We start from the raw sequence: 11,216 nt of genomic DNA, 5'->3' as shown, positions 1-11,216 counted from the left end.
TTTTCCCAAAGGCCAAAGTGTTGGGGCAGTAACCTTCGAACATCACTGGAAGCAGCACATCACACCTCCCGACTAGCCATGACATGAGCAGCATGTACATTTTACAAACAATTGTGACGTATTTGCTACCCCCCCTAAGCATGCCTTCTTACACCTGAAATTTGCCTTTCATGTACCAGCAGTCCACGGTGCCCATCAGGAGGCTCGGCTGAATTGTCAACTTTACTGATGTGAAGGCTCGACGTATAACCCAGGGCTGAATGGAAAGCAACCCATTGTTTTGAGACGAGGTCATCGCACAGAAACTTTGCACTGATTAAAAAAAGTGCAACTTTATTTGCATTATTTTTGGCTTTCATTACACGACTTTGCTTCAAACACAGACGCATATTTCACATATGAAAAGCGAAGTTTTATCCACTTACATTAAGGTTAAGAGACCAGTGCAGCAGGTCAGCTTCCAGGATTGACCAGGTGCAAATGGTATTTGCTCGACTCCTATTTTAAACAAGATGTGCGTGCGCACTCATGAAAACGAAACCTAGCGTGGGGCGGGACTTCCGTCTTGTGCGCGAATCAGCGCCCACGGAGTTCCTGGCCCGAGTAGCAGTGGTGACGCGGGGCTCCCATGCCCGAGGGAGAGCCCCGCGGAGGCTACAAAACACCGGATTGGCGGTAAGTGGGACTGTATTCGGGAGCGGGGGGGGCGTGTGTGTATGTGTGCGCGCGTGTGTGTGTATGTGTGCGACGGCGGGGGTGTCTCTGTATGCGTGCGTGTGTGTATGTGCGCTCGTGTGTGTGTCTCTGGTGAGGTAAGGGGGAGCGTGTGTGTATGCAGTGTGTGTGTGTGTGTGCGCGTGTGTGTATGCGACGGCGGGGGTGGGTTCTCTGTATGTATGGGTGCGTGCATGGGTGCTCGTGTGTGTCTCTGGGTATGCGCATGCGTGTTGGAGCTTCCGAGGCAGGAGATGGGCACGGCGCCGTGCGCGCCCACGAGGTGCAATCTGCGCTCGTGCCCATCTCTTGTCCACATTCCCAAATACGGCTGACAATAGGTCTAGAAGCAGACAGCAATCAAAGCTTCGCTTTGAATGCAGGTCTGCTCGACCTAAAAACCCTGAAGGTTCTTCCTTGACTAACCTCGCTTCCTCCTAGTGGGTTTCCATCTTCAAAGGACGATTCGTGAAACCCCTCTACTCTGGCACAGTTATTGCCAGGCCCCCTTACACACCTGGTGCAATTCTCGACTCCACTCATGCTAGCTTTATTGTAAGTCAACTAGCACCACTTAATCCTTTTTGTGGCTGTTTGTTTTAGGATAACCCTACTTCGACATTTCTGCAGGGCAGTTCCAGAAACTCTTGTTCCTCGGGGGTGGGCTGGATGCCGCAAACCACACCTCCTGGGGTTACAAGTTAAGCACAGCCCGAGCAAACTATGGATATCCTCCCCTTGCCTATGCACCCTGCAATATTCGATTCCTCCTTACCCAACTCAGTAGCTGCCATGGCTCGCGCTATATCAAACAACCTGGGACCACAGAAAGAAGAGCGGACAGAAAAAGAACGATAAAATCACGCGGTGAAAGGGTTATAAGCGTGATGAGGAGGCGCGGCGGACGACGCACGCCCGGAAGGCCCGCCTTCTTCTGACTCCTCCCTCGGTCCTCCCGCACCTTCTCTTGCGTATAAACCCTGAGACTCAAGTATTTCAGTTTCCATAGAGAAGATACAGTTAATGTCTCTGTTACTTGCATAGGAGAACCAAAGATGCCAATAATTAAAAAAAAAAAAAAATTGAAACGAATAAGCGGAGCTCAGAATGTCCTCTAAGTAGGGTGGCCAGGCGTCCACAATTTGCCGGGACAGCCCCAGTTTTTCACGAGCTGTCCCGGCTATTTTCGGGAAGTTTGGTTTATGTACCGTTTTTAGAAAGGGTCGACTCAAAAGAATGGTAGGTGAGTTTTTCTGTTTTCTATAGCCGGGATAGTTAGCAGATGTTACAAGAAAGCAATCTAATGTACAGGCATGATCCTGGCTTTAAAAATTGCATGTTATTTATTTTCTTAGTGCCTCTTCTGTAATTCTATGCTAATGAGCGCTGCCATTTCGTGCGCTCGAATGATGGTAACATTGTAGTCCTTCCTCTATTTTTGCTTAATGTCCCGTTTTTTGGGGTTTTACAAATCTGGTCACCCAACCTCTAAACTAAAAGTGCGTTGTGGTGGGCGTGGTGAAAGAATAAGAACGCGAGCAGAAGGGAGGGCAGACGGGGTGCGGAAACTCCCGGTAGGGGCTGGATTTGGGGAGATGCAAGTAGGAGATAGGTAGTGATGGGTTAAAGCTCCTCCTCCCACCAACCTTTGAAAAGGGTGCCTGAGGTAAATGACCGCCCTCTTCATTGCTGATTTCCGGTTCCGGCTCAATCTGTTCTTATAGTAAATATGCAAGCATGCCATTTTAACTGCTGAAAGTTTTCATAGCAGATACACGGCAAGTGAGCGCAAAGCACGTCATGCGCCATTGGAGAAGAACATTGGGTGCGTTTAAGCCTGTCCTTTTGAAACTGAACGTGATGAGCTTCATATTGTGTCTTGTACAAACGTTATGAGTTGGATTGCTCCTCGGTGTATGCGACGCTAATAAATTAAAACATTTTAGGATCTGAAGCTTATGGTCCTTATCCGTCATTACCCTTTGGCGGTACGGCGCGACAGAAACGCAGACCCAGAGGTTCATAGTAAATTACCAATGGCAATGGTAATAAATGGTGGTATGGTAAGGCAAATCACTATAAGTACATAGCACGCATAGCTGCCAAGGTTTCAAATTCCTCACGTGTGACATTTTCATAATTTCAGTGTTATAATGAGTGACATTCAATAACTATGAGTGTCACTTTATCTCGAGTAAAATCAAGCACTGAATACGAAGGAAACATAAATATTAGAAACTGCACCCAATTGAGAAATGAGAAACTCCTGTTGCATTTGTAAAATCAAGCAATTTAGTGCACAGAAAGACACTGACATCAGAAAATACACCCGTTTGAGCAATGAGAAGCTCTAAACAAGCAAACAAATCCCCCCCGGCCCTCACTTACCACATGCCGTCTACCTCCGGCCACAGAAACGCTGGAGCACGCACACCGCAAGTCGGCCTGGAGCGCGCCTCAGAAGAGACGCGTGACGCCGTGAACGTGCACGTTGGCGTTCCCGCGCGTTCACGGGCCTGAGTCGGCTCGTGCCCAGGTTTGGAGCTGCTTGTTCACAGCTCTGACTCCCTTGGCAGGGAGGAAGGTGACTATAAGTCTCGTTGGCGGCAGCGCTTTGTGCTGCAACGCCAGCGAGACCTAAAAAGGGAGAGGCGAGCACCCGGAACAGGGACAATAGGCAACACAGCATTCTGAAACTAAAAGCATAACTCACGAGAACCCAACAATACCTATTGATTAGATTACATCTACTTAAACGCAACTCGAGGAGGGTTTGTTTTGTTAAAAGGGGTGTTAAACTAAGTGCACCAGAGAATAACAATATTGCGTAATGTATATTGAATATGACATGAACAATGTTTAAGTATGTCGATGATGTCTTAAAAACCTAATAAAATCTGGTTGTAAAACAAATCTAGGCTTCCTCGCTTGACCAAACGGTGTGATCCTAGGCAAATGTTTTTTTCATTGACCCTCCTTTTCTTCATTATCACATAGGCGAGAACCTTCAAATAGGTGAGTGCAGCAACTGCGATGTAGCTCTTTTGTGTTTATTTAACAGGACTATAATTTTATTTGTGTAAAGTCCACGCTTAGGAAACACTCGACGACAGACTTGACTATTTAAATGCAAACATTTACATGGGCCAGTATGCACAGGGAATCTTGTAGAGACACCAAGGCCTGGCTCGGCTCTGGCTCTCCCTGGTAATTTGTTGGCCCTTCCACCTCATCTCTAGGACATTCTGTAACTGATGTCAAAGAGACCTCCTACTTGACTGATATCCAGCGCACCCCTGTGACTAGGAGCCTGATATTCCAGTGTCCGACTCACCTGCGATGCTGCTCCAGGAAGCCTTTAATTTGCTCGATGACCGCCCCCTGTTCCTCCACAACTCTCTGGATGTCGGTCATGCTGGCAAAAGTTTTAATTAATTCCGGTGAAAAGATAAAATTGTAACGAGAAAATGTATGTTCGCAAGCAGTGCTCCGCCAGCGTTGGATAGTCTCAGGTGTCTCAGGAAAGAGTACAAGGCGACTCTTTCTCCAGAGCTTGGCGTGGGAGCTGTGACGGGGATGCAAGGGCATGTCACGTGACCTCAGGGGTGTTTAAGCTCTCGAGAGTACAATGCAATGCGCACAACAGTGAAATTAAACTTCAGAGCCTAAAACAAAACTGATTTCTAATTTGTAACCCATCCATCCACCCGCGTGACATTCAATAACTATGAGTGACACTTTATCTCGAGTAAAATCAAGCACTGAATACGAAGGAAACATAAATATTAGAAACTGCATCCAATTGAGAAACAAGTAACTCCTGTTGCATTTGTAAAATCAAGCAATTTAGTGCACAGAAAGACACTGACATCAGAAAATACACCCGTTTGAGCAATGAGAAGCTCTAAACAAGCAAACAAATCCCCCCCGGCCCTCACCTACCACATGCCGTCTACCTCAGGCCACAGAAACGCTGGAGCACGCACACCGCAAGTCGGCCTGGAGCGCACCTCAGAAGAGACGCGTGACGCCGTGAACGTGCACGTTGGCGTTCCCGCGCGTTCACGGGCCTGAGTCGGCTCGTGCCCAGGTTTGGAGCTGTTCGTTCACAGCTCTGACTCCCTTGGCAGGGAGGAAGGTGACTATAAGTCTCGTTGGCGGCAGCGCTTCGCGCTGCAACGCCAGCGAGACCTAATAAAGGAGAGGAAAGAGAGAGTAAGAACCGTTCCTTGAAGTCACGGTTTTCAGCAAGTGAGGAGGAGCGAGAAAAGACAGAAGGAAGAAGGGAAATAAAGAAAGAGGGAGGGGTAATGACAGAGGCAGAGCAGGAGAAGTAAACACCGTCCTTGTCTTGTCTTGTCTGGCCAGGCAACAAGGAAGAGACCAAGTCCTTTTCCGTCTCTGCCCTTCCCGCCCCAAACCTTATCTAAAGTCTGTGACTATTTCTGACACTCTGGGATGCATGTTTAAAAATAAAACAGGAGGAGAATGGTTTCCATTAAATCAAAGTAGGCACACGTCGTGCCCTGACGATCCCGCCCAGTTCGACCACTTGCGTCAATGATTATGTTCATTCTATATAAATAATAATGTTAGAACACATAGGTGGAATGGGGGGGCGTGGTTTGATGCCCATGGAAGATGGCGGTGGTCTCATGAGCTCCGGGGCAGCGGCGCGGATGAAGGCTATTTTCCCGTGGGTCTCGTGACCCGTTTTCTTCTTGAAGTGTGTTTTTTTGCTCAATAAGCCACCTGATGATGACCTGGTAAAGTAATTAACTTGGTACTCAAAGGGGAGACAAAGGGCTTTTAGACAGGTCCAGCATAAAGGCCCAAGGAAAGTCTTCGACAAAAGAGTTATGCTGTTCCTCTGAAATGAGAGTCAGATACATGGAATATAAACCAACCAAAGGTTGGAATCCATTTTATTAGATTATAATGCCCTCACACACCCTGTCGGGTGTCATGCTTCATCATCAGGCTGCTCCTCATCGGCTCGGTGGTGCAATACCCGACGGGCTCCCTATAGTAGGGGCCCTTAGGGGGTGATCTTTTTCCAACAGCCTTTTGGTGAACTGGGGGTGAGGGGTCTGGTATGTGTAGATGAATGTGTATTTGTGTATTTAGACTGCATGTAAAATAGGGTTAGGAGTACCTGAGACAACAACTTTAATCAAAGGGTCTCCTACCCTAAGTAAAAACAAAATATATAAGGCGCTAGGCTGAGGTTATGTCTCAGGTTATGGTGCTCTTATAGGTAGTAGGTCAACTTGTTTCTCGCCAAATGAATAGTCTGCGGGGGATTTGTCAGGACCAAACAAGGGGGTATACTATCTACAACTAAAACTCAAATGGTGTTGTGGCTGCACACTCACATCAACCATACAACTAACTCGTCAGATACCTGGTAGTACTGGAACTACCTGCGGAGAGAGAATAAATCAATAAGTAAGTATAGTTAAATTTTAGTATCTGGTAGATCCTTTAGGTCAGCACACCAACTAATGGTTACTCCTAGGTATTTTAAAGCCCGCTGCGGCGGTCGTTCATTTCAGATGTTAGTGGCTAGTTTCTGGAAGAATCTCCCTCTCCCGCTTAGGCAGGCCACATATTGGTTTTCAGGAAACAACTGAAAACCTGGATGTTCCAACAAGTGGGATAATGACCTCGGATCCTGGGTTCGATGTTCCCCCTTCCTCCCTTTTGGTCTCTATATCTTTTTTGTCTCAGTGCCGGGATAGTCAGCAGAGTAGCTGTGCGCTTTATAAGTCCTTGCTAACATAACATAGTGAGTGAATTCTATCATATTCCCTATGAGAAACTGACTCTCAGAATTTCGTGGTGAGCATCAAACAGTTAAAAACAGTTAAAAACAGGGTGCCCCACGGTGAGTGCACAGGGTGAACTAGCGTGAACTTCAGCCCTTGTGGCACACAACAACGTCGCAGATAGCAGATGGACTTACCCAGAACTGTGAACTAACCAGGCATCACAGTACACAGTAGGATATAAACACGAGGGGTTCCTCGTGTACTGGGATAAAAAAGGGGGGGGCGATGGAAAAGTAGCATTAAATGCATTTGGAGTCAATACCCACAATTTCAGTAGAAACCTCGTAATTCCAATCAATGTAAGGTTGATTGACCTATAATGTAAATGAATAAATCATCAATCGCCACCCACATCCTGGATCGCATGTGGGTCGCGTAACCTTGAAAGCGCTGCTTACAAAGTTGTAGGGGATCAGGTGTGCATGTTGTCGGAGGCAGAAAGTGCTCACAAAAGTTGACAACAAAAAGGATTTTACTGTAGGCCAGGTAAGCGCTGCTTACAAGAATGGTGTGGAATCCAGTAAGCATACTTTGTGAAACATAGCGTACTGGCTGATTTTAGCAATAATAGGGTTATCCTGCATGGCTTGTGCTCAATATATGTGCATAATAAAGGGGTTGGGGTGGATCGAGTGGGTCGTTAAAAAATGGCGCAATCATACTATATATGTCGGCCACAACATCGTTACACAGCAATTTCGTTGCACACAAAATGTGTATTCATGCAGGGTTTTGAGATGTGAGGTGGATCGAGTGGGCCATAAATAACGCCAATACCACATCCCAGACATGTCGACATAACATTAGCCCAAAGTGGTTGAGGGGCCAATGAGAAATAGGAAGGAGGAAGTTGCATCCTTTCGGGATCGAAGGCAATCAACACGCATCCATTGAACTCACAGTACTCACTTTTGTGCCAGTAGCATGTAGTCTGTAGACCAACCCACTTCTACCGGTCCCGGGTGGTAGAGAGGTGTAAGCCCGCAACGTATTTAAATCAACCAAGCGCTTACGGGAGGCGGGGTGCATGTGTTGGATAGGTTAGTGCATGAAGTGCTAACCCAGCCGAAGGCCATGTTGGAAGGAGGTTGTTCGGTGTGTCTCAGGTTTAGCGGCCTTATTGGAAGGAGGTCATTTGGTGCGTCTGAGATTTAGCGGCCATATTGAAGTGCTGTATCCTGACGCCACTTTATTCAACGGGGTTCTTATAATTATTGCCTCATGGAGTTGTAGAGGCGCACCTTAACCCCTTCGTTTGTTTTGCCTTTTGAAGCAATTGTGAGTCTCTCTGCTACCTTTTGTAATTCTGAAAATTCTGGACTCGTGTAATAAACTTTGTCGTAGTATGACGATTTTGGTATCAAAAGACCGAAAATGGCTAGTACACTATGTACAAGCATTTTCGTCATATTCCAGTAACGATTTCACCTCGAAATCGTTATTTTCGTCCTGAACCCTTGGCTTCCATTTTGTGTACGGCAGCCATTTTAGAGTTGCCCTCACATAGGCTTATAATACAGCCAAATTCGATTCCAAAGGACACATACACCTTAATTGACTTCTCTGTGACCTGGGCAAGCTGAAACCATTGCCCCAGGCCGAACCTGCCTGACCAGTTTCTTTCCCAGTGGCTGAGCGAGATAGCATCAAGGCACAACATGCCATAAACCTTTTCATCGCACACACACCCTGCCTAACCTTGCTCACACCTGTCCCTGATTCTTTACATATGTCTTGTTTTATGAGGAGGAGGTGCCCGTTTTTATTGGGGGTCCACTGATATCTGATGAAAATGTTGGGCCTTGCCGGGTAATTTGTTGTGGGCTGGACAAACTGAAATGTGGGATTGTCATCATGACTCTGCTTTTTCTTTGTAGTGAAAATATGTGAATGGCCTACTGTAAATTTAAGAATGTTTGCCTGAAGCATAATATTTTGTATAAAAAGAGAAGCCTGGCTTTGTAAGATTGAGCAGTCTCCTGAGAATATACACACCATGTTGTCGTACTTCTAGGACGCCTGTTACTTGGTTGCAGCCAATAAATTCGATCTTTGACTTCACCTAGAAGACTCTGAGTTTCTGTGGTCTGAATCAGGAAAGTACTCGAGGTCTTAGGGTGTACCCTGATACCACTGGGTTACCGGTTCGGTACCGGTTCTGAAAAACCCTGTACCTCAGCTGGCGCCCAACGTGGGGCGATACCAACAGAACCGGTCCAAGCCAGAGGTTCGTGAGGAGCTTCGTGTGAAAATTCTGGAGGAAGGCCGCCACTTCATCGACCCCTGCATGTCGACGTGGTCCGAAAGTCTTTGCTGCGAGGTTCCCCGCTTCCCGACGGCTACGAAGGACTGCTGCCCTGGCTATTGCCCTGATTTGGACCCTTGATGGTTTGGTAGAGCGAAACGATAGACGAGTCTTCTGGTGACGTCATCGATATCTCAGTTAAGTATAAGTGGAGCGTCTCCCAGTCCTTAGTTGGTTCTTAGTTTTGGGTATCCCTTTTGGATCTTTGATTTGGAACTTGCAAGTACCAAAGCCGAAGGACTCGTGTATTCACGAGAATATCGTATTCGATAATCCTTTGAAGTTTGAAGCTAGTCTAGGGAGCGAAGATGCCTGGTCTTAGCAGACTTGGAAACTTGTTTTGTTGTGGTTGTAATAGGGATTCCCGATTGGAGGACTCGTTTCCGGTTCCTCCGATTGGAACTCCAAATTATGAACTGTATGTGAAACATGGAGTAGGCCCCATCACATATAATGAAGTGTGGATCCGCTACACCAGAAAAGATGGTGTTTTAAAATGGCCCCAATATGGTAGCTTTGACACGGAAATCCTAAATAACCTAGAAGTTAAACTTTTTAAGAAGAAAGCCCGGCCGGCGATGTTTGACTCTTTCCGCCTATGGCGTAAGGAAGCCAAACAGAAGGAAATTAAATTAGAGAAGAAAAATAAAAGAGAAAGGGGTATTTCGATAATGCAAGCTGCTATGCAGTTTAAAGATAACGAAGAAGAACAGATGAGTGAGCAGTTGCACAGGCAACGTAAAATGGTACACGATAAATGTTATCCAGTTTTGCCGCCTCTTCAGCAAGATGCAGCAAAAGACCTTGAAAAAGACCCCCTAATGTTGCATTTGTTGAGTTCCATAACAGCGCAAACTTCCCTCACGACCTACTAATTTCTGCAAATCACAACATTTGTACTTTTAATAAAAGTTTTCAACACAAGGTGGTTTCTTTTTTTCTTTAAGATTTTTTAATATTTATTTTTTGTTATTTCTTTATATTATTCTTTTAAATTTGAAACATTATTTTACAAAAAACACATATGATTCAGCATTTAGACAATTAATGTACAGATACCATACAGAGAAAACAAAAACCTAAAACATATTTACCAATATATCATACACACACTTTCATACAATCTACATACATTCTTAATTCTGTATCAGAGGGATCACAAGTTGTTATGTGATTTAATACGCAAGGTCGACGCGTTTCGGTCGGATAAGACCACCTTCCTCAGGACCTCTTAGCAGAATAACCGATCTTCCCCAAGAAAATGATATACTCTGTATAGATATCTGTAATAATAAATAACATTACATGTAACTGTTACATTATATCAGTTTCATATTGGTCCGTATCTCTAACATGTATTCTGTCATTTCTACAGTTGTAACTTTAAAAACACACACCCTGTGGAGAGTTCATAACATACTGATTCCTATTTTCAATTAATTTCTTTCTAACTTTTGTCAAAATGCTCCGCTGGCCAGCAAAACAGCACATATATCTTAACACAGGTTTTCATAGATGATTACCAATCAAGGAAAAGAGACAAAATGCAACATGGGTCCTAGAAGAGTTAAATAAATAGAGAAAGGGGAAAGAAAAAGAGAAATTTCAAAAAAAGTAACTAATGAAAACAATTAATTAATGCTTTTCATTATACAGATTATGTTTTGTTATTCTTACCCAGAATATTATGTTGGGGCAGGTCACCACTTCTATTTGAACCTCGTTTTTTGTCAGAATGTATACTGCAAGCTGTACCTATAATGGTCTGTATACAATAAACACTTGTTCTAAAAACCTGCTCTAGTATTTAAGGAATTTATCTCTATTTAAAAACACATAACCGCTTACCTAAGTAATCTCGTTCGTAAACAAATCACTTTGCAAAGTAGAAAGCTGCAGCCTTCACTGTGTTAGTCACACGAAAAAGAATTTCTACAAGAAATTTAAAATAAGGATGATGCTAAGTCTGGTAAGTTCAACCGTCATGGTTATATTAATAGTGAGAAGGGAAACTAACCTTGTAAGTAAATAAAAAGCCGCTCATATACTGTCAATTTATATTCTTCAGGTAATTTTGGCATTTTCTCAATATCTGTGGCAGTCCACTACATTTTGATTTTAAAGACTGAAACGAGATGAGGAATAAAAACTACTAAGAAATCATTTCGCATCTGTTTACTGTAGTTAAGTCCTGTTTAAGTTATAGCGATTTATTAGATCCCAATATCATTATTTAAGTTAGAAGTAATATATAATATTACAAACCTAACAATATAACTTCATAACGGACGGGTCATTAATCTTACCCGGAGTTAACGTTAACACCAAATGACCTATCATAGGTTCCCTTTGTTATTTGAAGTTTA

The sequence above is a fragment of the Lissotriton helveticus genome, chromosome 1_1 (genome assembly GCF_964261635.1).
Source record: "Lissotriton helveticus chromosome 1_1, aLisHel1.1, whole genome shotgun sequence".
Lineage (NCBI taxonomy): Eukaryota > Metazoa > Chordata > Amphibia > Caudata > Salamandridae > Lissotriton > Lissotriton helveticus.
Note: the sequence above shows the minus strand (reverse complement) of the source record.